The sequence below is a fragment of the Castor canadensis genome, chromosome 14 (assembly GCF_047511655.1).
Source record: "Castor canadensis chromosome 14, mCasCan1.hap1v2, whole genome shotgun sequence".
NCBI lineage: Eukaryota > Metazoa > Chordata > Mammalia > Rodentia > Castoridae > Castor > Castor canadensis.
This window is the reverse complement of record NC_133399.1, coordinates 78,008,753-78,025,166: the sequence shown is the minus strand read 5'-3', so window position 1 is coordinate 78,025,166 and position 16,414 is coordinate 78,008,753. Positions and strand designations below refer to the sequence as shown.

At 41.6% G+C, this 16,414-nt stretch overlaps 1 protein-coding gene across 5 annotated transcripts in view; it reads left to right on the top strand.

Moving 5' to 3' along the window:
• Positions 1-1,839: 1,839 nt before the first annotated feature.
• Positions 1,840-16,414, top strand: part of Snx25 (sorting nexin 25) — a 122,492-nt gene continuing 107,917 nt past the window's right edge. For 2 of the 5 annotated variants that reach the window (XM_074054856.1, XM_074054855.1), the window contains exon 1: positions 1,841-2,091. The gene's annotated coding sequence lies outside the window, so the exon portion shown is untranslated. Of the gene's footprint in view, positions 2,092-16,414 lie in introns of all 5 variants that reach the window. The other 3 variants (XM_020161545.2, XM_074054857.1, XM_074054854.1) reach the window with 2 other exon arrangements.

Here is a 16,414-nt window from a genome sequence, read left to right as displayed (position 1 = left end):
AAACAAAGTCTTATAAAAATGAAAACTATGAATATGCTTTTATACAGATACATAATTACCTGTATACCATTTTATTAGAATTAAATGTTAGAGATAATATTTAGACTACTTCCCCCACTTGAAATCCATGTCCCATTCCAGGGAAGTTATGGAGATCTGGAATGACTTTGTAGATATACTGTATATGGCTGGACATCAGTGTCTTTTCTTTTGCATGATAATCTCTCTGGTAATACTTTGTTTTAAAAGAATATTTACTTCATGTGAATTTTGAATTTTTCATCTGTTGAAATGACACTGGAATAATTCCTTATAGAAAAACATACATGCAGTGTCTGAAAAAAATTTAATGCTTATTTTTCTTACATGCTCCCTGGAAAGCAGAATATAAATTCATTTGTTGGAATTATTGAAACTCTTCATTAAAGTGGCATGGAGAGCGTCTCTAGGCTCTTGCCTTTAAGTTTCCCATATTATCTTTATTTCTCATGCTCACCTTTCTTCCAGTTTCCGTTCTCGATTTGCCCTCTTGGCTTATCACTCCTTTTACAATGACGAATCATCAATTTCGGACCGCTTGTCTCCATTATCAGTCAAAGACACACCCGCTGCTTTATTAGTGTTAGCAGTACTGTGATTGCCAGTGTTTACGCAGCATGTTGACATCTATCTTACCAAGCATCATCTGTCTACTACCGGCTGGGCCCATAATAAGGGAAGAAGCAAAATTACTTGGACCACTCGTTTGCATGGGTAACAGCATTTGTACTGAATAGTTGGAGACCAAAAACACAGAATCAGAGCCAAACTAATTAAGGCAGCTGTACTCATCTTCTGGCACCAGGCGGAGATCTTCTGGCCTTTCTACAATTAGGAATCACAGGCTTCTTTTAGTTCTCCACATTTGCCCGACTCCTTACTTAAAGCGGCACGGTGGGAAAGAGAAGTTGATAGAAAGGAGGGTCGGGAATGGCACTCGTTTAATCTAAACATCGGGGGAAACAAGGCAGAAATTTGGGGTGGGTGGAGCTGTAAGCAAGACTAGGAGTTACTGGCGGATGAAAAACGGGGGATGAGAAAGAAGGGATCACCTGAGATAGAGAATTACAAATGCTTGCCACCTGCCGTAAAATTTTCCATCAACAGAAGGCACCCAGGTGGAGCCCAGAGGCGGGAGCGCGGGAAAGAGCAGGGGCCTCTGCCATTGGTCGCGCCCTCTCCCCGCGAGGCGGCAGCGGCGGCCGAGCCCCGCCCCCGAGCCGTGGGTGGGCGGCCCTCTGGCCCCTCCCCGCTGTCACTCAGCGGCCGCGGTGGTCTCCGCCCCCCGCCTGACACTCACTCCGGGCCGTCCCCGCCCCCACCCCCGCCCGCGTCAGGCATCGCGGGCTTCGGTCACAACGCCGTCCCGCTACCTGGGTGCGCCTGGCCGGGCAGCTGCGGGCCCCGCGCCGGCTGGCGGCGCTGAGGGGTCGCTGGGAGAGGCTGGGCGGCGTCGGTGGGAGCGGTTCCCTCGGAGGGCCGCAGGCGAGGGCATGAGCGCGAACTCCCTCTGCCTCCCGAGCGGCGGCGGGAGCGGCGAGGCCGGGAGACGCCGCGCAGAGGCCACCGTCCAGGGCAGCGCCGGGGGGCAGCAGGGCGGGAGATGTGCCTGTCCTTAGCGGCACAAGAAGCAGCATGCACCCCGATGCCACCGACAGCAGCGGCGCCGGCCTCAACCCTGCACCGGCCGCAGGCGCCGGCGGTCGTCCTGCCCGGGGTTCCGCGGGCAAGCGGCGGTCGGAGTCCCGGGGGAGCGCGGAGGCGGCGGCGGCGCCACGGGGCCCGGGCGGCAGGGGCTGGCGGGTGCCGGTGGCCGTGGCCGCCCTCTCCGCCGTGGCCCTCTCCTTCCTGGGGCCCGGCTGCTGGGAGGCGGCAGGAGGCGCGGGGCCGTGCACCGTCCTGCTCCGGCTCTGCTTGTACCTGAGCTGCGCCGCGGCCGCCTTCCTGCTGGGGACACTCTGCGCCCTGGTCGCCTGGAGCCCGCGCGCGCCGCCGCCTGACTTCGCCGCCGCCTGGAGCCGGCTGGCCGCGGCCGCCCGCCGCCCGCTGCAGGTGAGTACCGGTCTCGCCGCCGCGCGCGCGGGTCCCCGGGCTTTGCCGGGTGCGCGTTATTGGGCTCTTATCTCCCCTCCCCCGCCCCAGTCGCTGGGTGATCAGCCGAGTCTTCGAGCGCCTGAGAACCGGGAGCAGGACGTTTTGCACTGGGGATTTGGGGTTCTCGGTGGGAGGTAACTTTGTGACCACTGACGGAGGAGGAAACTTGGTTAGATCGCCCACCCCGTCCTAGTACTTCTCAGCCTCGCCGGTCCTTGTGGGCTTCCTGCCACACCGTGCGTGCTGCCTTCCACCATGTTGGTAAATAGAAATGCAGCCCGGCTGGTGTCAGCGATTTAAAAGGAGACGCCAGATTCCACTGTAGTTTGCAAAGACAGGAGAGCTGTCCTTTGAGAGGGCTGGGACACTAGGGCTGTGGTTACGGAATATTGGGAAAACTGTGTTTAAAATGAGCTTTTCTCTTCCACAGTGTCAAACCCATTACTTTGTCTACCTCTCATCTTTCTTCTCACAGCCCTTTAAAAGGAACTTTATTCTGTTGTGGCTTGAACTCACTGCTTGGCTAAATGATACCAGCATTAAACCGAAATTGCCCAAGTACTTTGGGGCCAGCAAAATGACAGGGGCTCAGCTTCATAAGCGTGTTTGCTAGAGTGACCATGGTCCCCAGGGTTTGATTTGCTTATGAAATGAGCTGTTTACTCCTTTGTATAAAAAAAAAAAAAAAAAAAAAGCCTCTCCCTCTTCTAGATGACTGTCAGTTGAGAATGGCTGCTGAGGTCACAACTGAAGGACTGTAGGTAGGGCAGTCACGCATCCTCACCCAGTGGGTTGATAAATGATTCAGGATATTAAGGGCAGGAAATTTACATCAGTAGTCACAAAAAATTAGTAATTTTTTTTTTTGGCGTCACTGGTGTTTGAACTTGGGGCCTCAGGGTCTCTCACTTGCTAGACAGGTACTTGAGCCACTCTGCCAGCCCCACGTCTTCATTTCTAATTTAGCAAGAATTGATGAACAGATGTGTTCTTCCTTTTGCTTTTTTTCGAAAGTGATAAGAATGGACTTACCCAAGATTTTACCAATTTGTTTACAGATTTATGATAGATGTACCAGTTACTGAATATTGTAAGAAGTTGAACTTTATTATTGAAAATTTTGCATGAACCAGGTCCTACTGTATTCTGGAAGCTGATTGAAAAAACAAGACGGAAAAGTCCCACTCTCGAGATTATATTCCTGTGCAGGACCAACCAATAAATAAACTACTTTGGTGTAGTGATAAATGCTTATGAAAGAAAAAGTGTTGAGCTACCACCAGTAGGTGGGGGAAGGAAGTTGAAGTGGTAAGGTCAGGATATTACAGTTGGGCTCATCTTGTGGGCTATCACTCCGTGTCTGCAACATGCATTTTCCAGTTCACGTGCCAGATTTGGACCTAGATAGGTAAAATTTGGATGGTCATCTAGAAAAGATGACTTTGTGAGGAGTTAGAAAAAATAGAATGATGACAGAAAACAAGCAGCATGTGTAGTCTTTCATACATACTACCCAGAGATTTCAGATAATAGGAGAGGCGAAATGGAGAAAGTGATTTCTGAATTTGAATTCCTGTAATAGTTCCGAGTAAGAAAACAAGTAATTGGGAAATTACTTTCTAAGTTATATATTACTTAGAATTGAAATGCATGTTATTTGTATAATACTCTGTTTTATGGTACTGGTGCTACTTAAGCATATAGTTTTGCTGTATTTGCAATCGTTTATGTTGAAAAAAATGTTCTCTTTATGAATGGAAGGATGGAAAGGAAGCATGAACATGTGGTGTAGTATAGAGTGGGGGTAGGAGCTGGACCACACAGGTCATTTAACATATGTGGAGGGGGAGGCTGTTAAGAAGTAAACCAAATGGAACTTCTTAGAATAACAGTGACTACTACAGAAATTTGGATTCAACTTGAAGGAAAGAATCCTCTTTTATTCTTAAGTACTGCATTTTGAATTCTTGTCTGAGCGCCATATAATAGACACTGAATCAGTCTTTCTATCCATTCTTTATTTTCTCTATTTTTCTTCTTGGCTTTCTTCTATGGAGGGAAAAAGTGCATATTTTGTTAAAAATAAGCAACTGGGGAAACCTAAACCTACAAGGGTAAAAGTGTTCTCATGTCTAGAAGTGTTTTAATGCTTCACAGTATAGTTATTGTAAACTCCGAGATCTATGATTGACAACTTTTGTTATCTCTTGTACCTAGTAGCTATTGAAGGCTTCTCAAGTGTTTATTGATGAAGATGAAAATTAAGTGATTGTGACTACCAAAATAGTGCTTTTCTCCTCTACTTAATCTAGTATATATTGGGTATCTCTTATGTGTACAGGTTTTGATTTTACTTGAATTGTAAACACTACTAATTAAAAATAGTTACAGTAACTTTTTTTTTTCCCAGATAGAAATTCCTTTCCAAATATCCAGTGGTATTTTCAGGAACTAGAGAAGCTACAAAAGTTAGGTTGATGCTGAAGTCTAGATAGTTGTTACCTACTATCTACTTTGGAAAAACTTGGATTTTGTGACAGGCTGCCTGAGCACTTGCTCCTAGTATGACAGTTGTTAGTATGCCCAGCTTTGCTGAGTGGGTTGTCATAGTGTAGTATTTCTAGCACAAGCTTGTATTTTTTTTTTTTACATACTTTACTACTTTAAAATTTTTTATCGTGAATTGACAGTTTTTCATTGTGTATATGTATATGTATAGAGTGATGTTATGATTTATGAATACAATGTGAAATAATTAAATAGATCTAATTAATCAAACTAACCTATTACCTCAAATATGTTCTTCTTGATTTACTCCTCAAAAATAAATAAGCCATTAATTAATGAGAATGGGAGTGCTAATAAAATGAAGTCCACTGAGTTGGGTAGTTAATAGCATATGGGAACCTGCAGGTCATGGCCTTGTGAAGAAAGCATTAATGAAAAACTTCAAAGTTCAGCCAGATAAAAAAGTTTAATAAGTTCATCAAATTTAATTAGTAGACGTTTACTGAATATCTACTACATATCACATATTCTGATCTTGTTAGCTAATTTTTTGCCTAGTTATTTCTGTGTGCCAATGCCAGGTGTATATAGTGTGCTCTCGGTAGGTGTATTTTGATGAGAACAAATTTAAATATTCAACTAACATTTTTAGATTTCACGTTTCAACCAATTTCCTAGGGAAGGGTTAGAGCCTTGCAGTAGGTAGCATTAAGAGCTTGAATTACTGTTTTTATGAGTGTATAAAAACACTTGTGGCACTGGGGGGATTCAGAAGTAATAAGAATAGTATAATCCCTGGTAGATTAGATTGATAGAGGATTGGATGGGAAGCAGATGTTGGTAAAGACAGTAAAAACATTCACACAGCAATTGATTGCTCTACGTGGCTTGAGTCAGACTTCTAAAATTCCTAAAAGCTTCTTTTTCTAACAATTGTTCTTTGAGTACAACAAATTTAATTTAGTTATTTGAGAGGACAAGAGTTAGGGAGACTAAACATAGCTGCTTTGTTCCTTTTATTATGCTAATGTGATAAACTAATGTCCAATAATTTGATAATAGATAATGATACAATGTATTTACCATCTTCAGAATATTTGCTTGCGTTTTAACTAAGGGATTTAAGTTGTGGCCAGTGAAAGGAAAATGGCTTTTCAAAAACCTTTAAGTCATAGGATCTTACCTGATTCTCTGTGGTACAAGTCATCGCACTTGAAACTCATGATAGTCATAATTTTATAGGGTACACATCCTCATAATTAATAAAATCAAAGCCTATGGAGAGGTAAACTGAAAAAAATCTTCCTTCTCTATAGGCAGCCACTAGTAATAGTTGCTCTTTGTTCTTTCAGATATGTTTTACACATGTACAATCAAATATAAGAAGAGGAGTTTTATCTTGATTTGTGAACAGTGATTACTCCTAAAGGAAAATTATTTCTCTTGTCCTCTGTTAGGGAGGAACACTTCCTTAAGGTTGGTAAACATATGATGAAATCAATTATAGAGAGTGATAATTTCAAAGTAGGAAAACTTAATACATGGAACATAAAAAAAAATGCCAATCAAAACCAGCAGATGTATCCTAGGAAATGAGGTTTCCTATATTTGAAGTTAGCAAAACTGTCTAAATGAAGCAATATATATTTTTATAGTTGGTTAAAGAATTTGGAGAACTGGTTTAGAGACAGTACATGGACAACTTGGGGATCTGAGTTGCCAGTGAGTACAGGAGATGATTCAGGAGAGCTGGGATTAGAAAAGGCTGTTTTGGCCAGATGAGGAAGTCCTCAAAGGAGAGGAGTGTTGGAGTTTAGTCTATACACATAGCATGGCAGCTAGTGCCGTTTTCTGAGTATGGGAGTGACAGCATGATAGCTGGGTTTTAGAAATGTTAAATGCCAGTGTGATTGGACTGGACCTAAAAGGAGAAGTACTGTGCAGAGCAGTGATAAAAATGAGAGTTAATGAAGTTACGTGGATGGAGACAATGAATGAGAAGATCTTTCTTAGATGTTAGATATCAATGGTTACTACTACAGATAGGTTCAAGAATATTCTCAAGTGTCCTAACATTCCTTTTAGATAGTACATTCAGCCCCAAACCAAAGGTCCCACTGTTCATACACAGATGTGAAGACTGAAGTCTTGAACTGTGAACATCCTACTTTGAGTCTTCTTTTGTGTGTGTGTTTTGTGGTTCTGAGGTTGGAACACAGGGCCTCACACTTGCTAAAAAGGTGCTCTCCCCCATGATGCCAGCCCATTTGATTGAACCTTCTAAATTCTGGTCATTCTGAGTGGGTTTATTTCTAATTCTCTTGAATCTTAAACTGCTTTTGTTAATGGAAGCATACTACCATGGCATCTTGGTAATTGGTCTTACCAGTTTAAAAATATCTTAAGTTTTATTTCCAAATTGTATCATTTTGGGAGTAGGAAGTGCCCTAGATTTTTACAAATTTTACAAATGCTTCCTTGTAGTCAGAATGGTACGTACAGTTGTACTAAAAAAGTGACTCAGCAAGTTTGCTGCTGGGGGGGTTCAGGCTTCAGAAAATGAATAGTGTCTACGGAGGGCTGTTAGCATTCAAATGATTGAACACCAACTTGATTTTTTAAATTGCAACTTTACTTTTGAAAGAAAAAAATACATACTTGGAACTTGTATTTTCACCCTTCACTGTTTGGTCACCTTCCAAACTAGTGTTGATTGGTTGGATGGGGGAGTCAGGAGGAAGTCCTGGATGCTCCCATGGCCAGGGTTTAGGTCCAAGCCATAACCTGTGTTTTAGTCCTGCAGTGTGCTCCTTTGGTTTCTCCAAGCACAGTGGAGCTTTCCAGAAAAGTAAGTGGGTTGGGGTGCATTTTGGTGGGCTTCTCAGCTCACATGCTGCTTTGGGAGAAGGTAGCTAGGAATTTGAGGTGTGCCTGCTCTGTTCTAGCGGGTAGTCTGTGCTTATAACTGCTGTTGGCATTGGCCAGTCCTAGTACATTTGTCAGCCTGGTCTTTCCATGTTTGAATAGCCATAAGCTAGGTATAAAGAAAATTGAATATGGTAACTTGAAGTAAAATTAAATGCCTCTGAGTCCAAGAAAAAAAGGAAAAGAGCAATTAATTGTGTAATGCTAGGGTAAGATATAGGAACTTCTTAAGACTTCTAGGATCTATTTAATAAGCTTTCTATTTTAGTATTGCACATTTTAGAGGAAGTTAGCATACAAATACTCATTTCTGAAGTAACTTGAATTTCTGTAGTTCTCACTCACCTGTATGTTTGAGTGAGCTTATTTAAGAAATAGCGGATGAAACTATACAAGTGTTTGCTCCCATCTGCTCATACAGGACCTCATCTTCATGCAGTACCCTATTTCCTCCCCTGTGACCACCCCCCCCCTCCACATTTCTTTGGATAAGCTCATTTATGTTCTACTCTTGCTCCCTGCAGAGCACTGGAGGGAAGCTTTTATACTGTGCCACCACTGCCAGTCTGAAAAAATGCCTCTTCTGGAGTACCACTGTCCCAATGCCCCCCCTGAGCTGCACATAGTTAGGAATGCTTGGTTCTTTTGTTTTTCCTGAGCCAACCCACATTGTTGCCCTATTGCTCTCACTCCAGCATTTAAAAAAAAAATCTGTCTGATTATGGAAGCTGAGGAGCTTATGCGCATTTGCACCTCCGTGAAGACAGTCTTTTTTTGCCCTTGGTCTCCATCTGGCCCAGACCAGCTCCTGGGATCAAGCTTAGGGCCTTCTCTAGTTAACAGCTTTGAGCCCTGGAGGAAAGCCATTCCCAGAAGGCTTCTTCCTCCTATGCTCACAGTGTTGCATACAGGCTTTGACAACTTTTTATACATGAAATTAACATCTTCAAGATTGTAGAAATTTCCTATGTATGTTCTCCTAAAGGAGAGTTGTTAATCTCTGGATTTGTTGTTTTTGTTTCACTAAACCTTTCTCTTTGAGATTTTCATACAGAGTTTAGAAATTTGGTTTGTTTTCCAGATTTGAATTTTGGCCATTTTTGAGGTCTTGTTTTTTAATTCTTTCACTCTTCAGCAGTCTTATCTTGAGTCTCCTGCAGTAACCATCTCTACATTGAAGACTTTGAGAGTTATTCCCTCACTTATTTTTTCACCTGTTTAACTTGATATTCCCACTTGGAAGTCCCAGTGGTACCTGAAACTCAAGTCTAAGACATCTTAGGATCAGTATCTCTGCTCTTATTTCTGCATCAGTGTCTAGCACTTCTGACCTCCCACAGTCGGAGCCTAAGAGGTCTTCCTGAAATCCTCCTTTTCACACCCCGTATGCACTTCTTCATCAAGAGCTGTCTGTTTACCTCTGGAGTATCTGGCATCTCCTTTCCAGCTCTCCTGCTAGGTCTCAACTGGTCATGTCCCACCTAGATGACTGCAACAACCTTCCCTTTGGCCTGATTGCCTCCGTGTTGGGTCCCCTTCAATTTATTCTTTTAAAAATGCAAACCTAATCAAATCCCTCTTCAGCAACATGTTTAATTAAAACCCTTCAGTTGCTTCCTGTTGTTTTTCCTAGCTCTCTCCTCTGATCTCCTGTCGTAATTACTTCCACTCATGCTCCCACCTCAGTCATCACAGGTCCCTTTCACTATGTGGACTTTATATATTATTTCTTCTGCCTTGAGCACTCTGCTTCCTGTCCTATTTATGTGTTAACTTCTCTTCTTTCAGACCTTAGCCATCTCTTTGGCAGAGGAGTTCTCCCTGTTTTCCAACTTTATATGTTCTGTGACATCAAATACCTCTCTTTCATTGTACTTATCACAGTTGTAATTTTATATTCATGGATGTTTCCTTGTCCTTTTTCATTAATCCTTGAACTCTATGCAGACAGAAACCCCCGCTATATCTTCCATACCTAGATAGGTGATTTAGTAGGCAAGCAATAAATGTTTCTTGAATGAGTTAATAACTGAGTGAATCATTAGAGCCATAGGCATTCAGAGAATAGTTTTGGAGTCAGCATTTTTCTGTTTTTGAATCTTGTCTCCATCCTAATAGCTCTGAGAAGGGGCAACTTGCTTAAGATTCTTTCTTTTTTTTTTTTTTTTTTTTGCGGTACTGGGGCTTAAACTCAGGACCTTTACCTTGCGCAACTCCACCAGCCCTATTTTTGTGAAGGGTTTTTCTAGATAGGGTCTCAAGAACTATTTGCCCAGGCTGGCTTTGAACCTTGATCCTCCTGAGTAGCTGTGAGTATGAGCCACTGGCTCCTGGCTTTGCTTAAGATTTTTAAATCTCATTCTCCTCCTCTGAAAACCAGAAATAGTAAATGCCTTTGAGTGTTGTTTGGAACAATGTGATAGTATTTGTAAAATACGGAATACAGTCTGTTGGATATAGAAAGTAGTAAGTGGTGGCTTTTACACTTTTTTTTTTAAATCTTTTTATTCTAAAATTTTAAAAAATATAGGTTCAGAACACCACACAAAATAAATGTATAGTGGACAAATGATTATAGAGATACCCTTGTAACTTCTAGAAACCCCTTTTATTTTACCTAACCCCATCTTGACTTTATAATAATTTTGTTCCTTGCATGTTATTACAGTTTTTTTCTTGTGGGACTTAGCTCTTTGAGCTTGTAAAGATGTTCTTCTGCTGAGCCATACCTCCAGTCCATTTTGCTCTGGGGAGGGGCTATTTTTTGGAGATGGAGTTTCCTAAACTATTTTCTCAGACTGACCTCAAACCATAATCTACCCGATCTCAGCCTCCTGAATAGCTAGTGTTAGAGTTGTGAGCCACCAGCGCCCGGTAAAGATTTTATATTACTTTAAATGAAGTAAAAATTTGGTCATTTCCCTCTTTGGTCATATCTACAGGCCGTATTTTATTACTCAAATGTTCATCCATGGACATTAGAGTTTAGTCTTGTTTATTTAAGAAAGTTTCTCACCTGTCTTTTTATGGTTTATGTATTGAGGAACTTAAAGCCTTAGTACTATAATGTCCTGGGTGTAGAGTTTGCTGATTGCTTATGGATGATGCAGTTTAGCATATTCTGTTTTCTCTGTATGCTTTGCATATTGACAATTGGGACCAGAGGCTTCATCACACTGATGTTCAATTCCTTTGCAGGACTATGGGTGATAGTGTGCTCTAAAGGCACATATCTGGTAGTATTTCTGTGATGTTAGTAACTGTTGATACTCACTATCTAGATCCATTGACTTACAAAAAGTGATAATCTTACATCATTTTTCAGTTATTGGTATAAATACTTTTTAAAAAGACAGTTTTTTTGTCATCTGTTGTTTGGTTTCATATAGAAAAGCTGGATAAATGCTTGATTCTTTTACTTTAGCAGTTTCCAAGGTAATGTGTTGTTTCCTATCATCAACTGAAGGTCCAATGATTGTGTGTTAAAAAATGCTATTACAGACTCATGGATTTGAACTAATTTTATGGGATTTTAGTAAGTAGTAATTATTTTTTATTTATTTATTTATTTATTTATTGAGACAGGGTTTACTTTGTAGCCCAGACTGGCCTTGAACTTGAGATCCTCATGCTTCAGACTCCTGAGGGCTGAGGTGACAGGTGTGTGCCAGCACACCTAGTTTATTATCTTATTTAAAATTGCTTTTTGGTGTGCAGACATTTGAATTCAGGGCCTACATCTTCAGCCACTCCACCAGCGCTTTTTTGTGTTGGATATTTTTGAGCTAGAGTCTCAAAACTATTTGCCTCAGCTGGCTTTTAATTGCATTCCTCCTGAGCTCTGTCTCATGAGTACTAGGATTATAGGCCTGAGCCACTGACACCCAGCTTACTATCTTTTTTGAAACTTATATTGTCCCTTTGGCTAATAGGAACCCTTTCAAGTTGACTTCTGAGCCTTTTTGACAGGACTCTAATGGTCTTTGAGAGTTTTCTTGCTATCTGGTATAACGAGATGTTTCAAGATCATTTTGAATGATTCCTGCTCATATCTGCAATTAGTTGTTTCTCCAACAAGGGCCCCAATTTCTTTTAGTGAGAAATGGTACTTCAAGAACTCAATCTGGGTGTTGGAGAGGCTTGTTGCTGTAGGCTTGCTCATTATTTCCTAACTACTCTGTGGGAAGATCTGGAAAAAATATTATAAGATTTGTGTTTTGCAGAGAATAATCACCAGTAGTTAGATTTTTATACTCTATATATCTTCTTAAAGACAATTAACACTTATTTTGAACACTTCTTTGTAATCATCTTTGCCATTTGCTTATAGTATCTATTAGCATTCCTTATGGGTTTAGGGAAATGGTTTCTGTGTCCTCAGATTGATTTATTTCAGTCTAACCCATGGTCGTGAATATAATAGATACATTTTTATACTACATGAGTAGTAATGTGAATGTCTTGAAGTGAATGCCTTAGTAATTAGTATAGCTGAACTTGGTGTTTATTCTACTTGCAGTTGGTAGGTTCACATATATATTTTCCAATTTAATTTTTACCCCTGTCATGCGAGGTAGAGACTGCTATTCTCATTTCACATACGTAAAAACTGAGGTTTAAAAGGCTAACTAATGTAGCTACAGAGCAAGTGAAAAAAACTACAAATTAAACCAGGTCTCTTCTACTTTGGAACCTTTAGACTTAACAGCTTACTACCATTTTAATTATAAAAAAATTAGTGTGGTCTGATCCAGGTTTTAAAAAGATTCTTAAGGAATGGAGGTGTGGCTCAAGTGGTAAACTATGTACCTAGAAAGCTCAAAGCCCTGAGTGCAAACCTCAGTACTGCCAAAACAAAAAAACCACAAAACTAGGAATCTTTGAGATGGTTCTCGGATCTGTTTAGGAATTAGAAACACTTTGGGAGTCTCAGAGTGGACTTGAATGATGTCACAACTGCCTCTTCTGTGCTCATGACAGTCATTACTAATCAAGGATGGCTGGATTTTTATTTTTCCCCTGTTGCATCTGAGTAAGACCACAGAATTCTCTTAATACAGCATTCTAGGTGGTCACTGAAACATCATCTGAGTTCGTCTATAATGTGAAATCCATCTACCATTCTGAGTGAAAACTTCCTAGAATGACAGTGATTCCTTTGGATTCCCCAAATTACTTTTGCTTTGCCTTTATTATGCTGTCATCACTATACTATATTATAACAGTCAGACATATAATTTTTTGATCTCTTCTGGTAAAAATCAGAGTTTCCTAATCTAAGATTCATTATGCTTAATTCTGGGAGACACTTTCAGGTCCACTGCAAAAGCAAAGCAAAGGACCAGAGGCAGGTTTGGTAGTCTCATAAGTCTGAAAAAACTAAATTCTTGAAGCGTTACAGAGTGCATTATTATACTAATATTCTAAGAAATTCTATAGTAAAGACTTTTTTTTTTTGATTGGACTGGGGTTTGAACTCAGGGCTTTGCACTTGGTAAGCATGCACTCTACACCTTAAGCCAAACCTCCAGTTCATTTTGCTGTGATTATTTTGGTGATAGATTCTCACAAAGTATTTGCCTGGGCTGGCCTCAGAACTTCAATCCTCCTGATCTCAGCCTCCCAAGTAGCTTGGATGACAGGTGTGAGCCACAGCACCTGGCTGTTTAACTGGTTTTAATCCAGTGTTTTCTAAATATGACTGATCTCTGTATCCTTTTTTTTTTTTAAGATAATGAGATTTATTATCTTAAGAAATAACACACAATCTAGATGTAGGACAGGTTCAGTGTGGGGAAATGGAGCATCAGTGCCTTTTCTCTGCATGTTTCTTAGTCCTCCCCTCCCCTCAGTCTGGTGAATTCTTGGGCTATCAGATGACTGCAGTTTCAGGAACCACAGCCACACAGGATGGTAACCATTGGAAGACAAGGAAAATGTTTGGGACAAGAAGAATGTTCTTAGAAATGTTTCTGGTAATGTCCCCTCACATCTTATTGCCAGTTTTGGACAAGTGTCTATTCCTAACACATTTTTGGCAAGTGGGACAGGATTTCTGACTCTCTTAGGCCAGTCATTTAGATAGGAAGGGAACTGTGGAGTCAAAACAATGAACTCTTCACCTCACTTGGGAGGTGCTCATGACTAAGGCTAAGCTTCCTTGTCTTTTCTCAACTACTTGCTGCTCCTCAGTTTACCTTTATGTTGCATGTGTGGGGGTGTGCACATGTCATGGAGGTCCCTGCCCCAAACTGTAAGAGTCAGGTCTGCTTGTTACATGTGTGACTCAGTTGCCCTTCCATTTAGTCAGCTTTATTATGTTCTTCATTTCTGCCCAATATACATTTATTGAGGGGAGAGAGAGGGAAAATTCTAGTTTAATATCAGGTTTTAGCTTGGATGGATGGCTGAATATAGGTGCCATTTGTATAGGTTCAATGTGGTGGAAGATAAGGATAGGTAAATTTTGGTCATGTAGATTTTGAGATGCCTGTGGTTATGTCTAGTTTTCAGTTTGGTGAGCAGGTTTGCAATTTAAGGGCAAGATCAGCGTTAAAGAAGTAGATTTGCGGTTGGTAGTCAGTGTACCCAGGGTAGATACAACCATAGAGTCTTTGAGTTTGGGGTAGTTGAATAGTAGTAGGCCAAAGGGTCAGGCAAAAGAGGAGCAGCTCATGGAGGAATGAGAGTGAATATTCAGAGACTTAGTAGGAAAGAAAAAACTTGAAGAAACCAGGAGAGAAGCAGGGAGTAAATGGCTGACAGTGTCAGGTGGAGCCTAGGTCTGGTTCAGAGGGAGGATCAAGTGGTGTTCTCTGGACTTGGCAACTTGTAGTTTTTGTAGACTCATGCCAGTATTGTTTAGGGCTTCGGTTGGAGGGGTGAGGGTGGATGTGGAAGCAGAAATGACATTCTCTTAGGCTGAAGAGTGAGTGGTTGGTGAGGAAGCAGAGATAGTCTGAAGACCACTCTCTCTAGAAGTGTAGCTGAGAAGAAAGAAAGAGAAAGCAGCAATTATAGGATGGAGGGGTGTGTGTGTTGTTTGTTAGGGAAGAGACTGAAGCACATTTATAAATTAAGATAAAGATTGAAAAATAGATGGGAAGGGCCTGAAAACCTCAGAGACAGGCTGATTAATAGAGCAGTGCCTGGGCAGACAAGATCAGAGCACACACAGGGAAAATTTAGACTTGAGACTAGTGGGAGAGAGATAAAACAGAAGTGCATAGAACTTCGTAGGATGTTAGCAAGGAATTAAGATATTTCAAGCTGGGTAGCCTCAAATACCTTGGTAAGTGGGAGGTAAAATTAATTACTGATGGTGAGGAGGATGACATTCTATAGAGGGTGACTTTGAGAGAAGTGGCACAAGATTTGGAAAGAAATACTGGATGAAATAACAGTAAAAACAATCATTTGTTGAGGTCTTGCTATATACTAGGCACTATGCAATTACTTTACTTACTTACCTAATTGTCACAGTTATCTCGTGAGATAGTAACCATTATTCCCACTTTATGGGTCAGGAAGCAGGTTTAAAGAGGTTAAGTGATTTGTCAAAGGTGACAGCTAGTGAATGGTAAATGGTTCTAGGTTTTTCATGGTATGACAGTGGTCAGAGCACAACAATATTTGTTGAGAGTTGCTTGTGTATTATCTAAGCCGAGGGAGGAGCTGAGAGTTTAGGAAAAATGGTCAAAGGATTGGAGGTTCCCTGCCATGCCAAAGCCTTCTGAGTTCCTGGGGGAGATGATGTGGGGATTGCTGGAGAAGAGGGCAAGGTGCTGTGTTGCTGTGATCTGCCACTATATTCCATATCATTTGTCTTATTTCTCTTTTTTGATTGAAGGAATAGCCTCCAGAAATCGTCTGGTAAAATGTCAAAAGGTTGTTACTGTTCACTCTGAAATCATAGGAATGGGAGAGACCAGAGGTGGGTAGAGTGGAAATTGTTGTCTTTGACTATTTTGCCTCAGGCCACCTCTGGCTATACCACTGTCCTTCAGAGCATATGCTTGTACCTGTACTCAGGAACAATTTCACTGATTAAGTGCAGTCATACTTAGGTATTGGGAAAAAGAATGTTGTCCTTGTTAGGAAAACACTGCACACTGCACACAAAGGAGGCTCAAGAGAGGTATCTCATGTCCAGAAGTTTAATAAGCAGGCTGGCTGGCTGAGAAAAAATGGTGCAGCAGCTTCTCTCGGCGGGTTTCACCTTAAGTAGCATTTGGGAGAAAGCAAGAGCTAGGGACAGGCAAAGGGAGGTGGCAGGAGATAAGGGACAGTGGGCTTCGTCTACAAGGGATGAGACCAGCTATGGCTCAGGCTGCAGAATGGTGGCAAGGGGCAGTTCTTATCATTCCCCCATTTTTTGTTTCTTAAAGAGAGAGGGAGAAGAAAAGGGTTAGGTATTGGGGTGCAGTTTGATCCTCTGGCTGCTTTCGGCTAGCGGGGAGTGTTGTATGGGGCAGGATCCTCAGGCTCCTGTGTCCTGGGGGTGGTGGGCCTCATAGCAGTCTTCTGGACGGTTTTGGAGAGGTTGGTATCCCTGGAGGTACAACTGGTTAAACTTTTGATTAGCAATAGCAGACATGCAGTGTGATACAAGGGAGGAAGCTTAAGAATAGGAGAGCAAGAACATAGGCATTGGTATGGGCATTGGCCAGGAGAACCACTGTGAAATGTTGTTCCCTAGACAATTTCAAGAGTCCTGCAATTTCCTTTTCCGTTTTTTTAACTGTTCCTTGAGAGGTGTCGTCATTGGGCTTGATAGCAGTGAGAATGACAAGATGAGGGCTGGTTCACCTGAAGTCCCAATGGAGAGGATAGAAGATCCTTTTAGGAG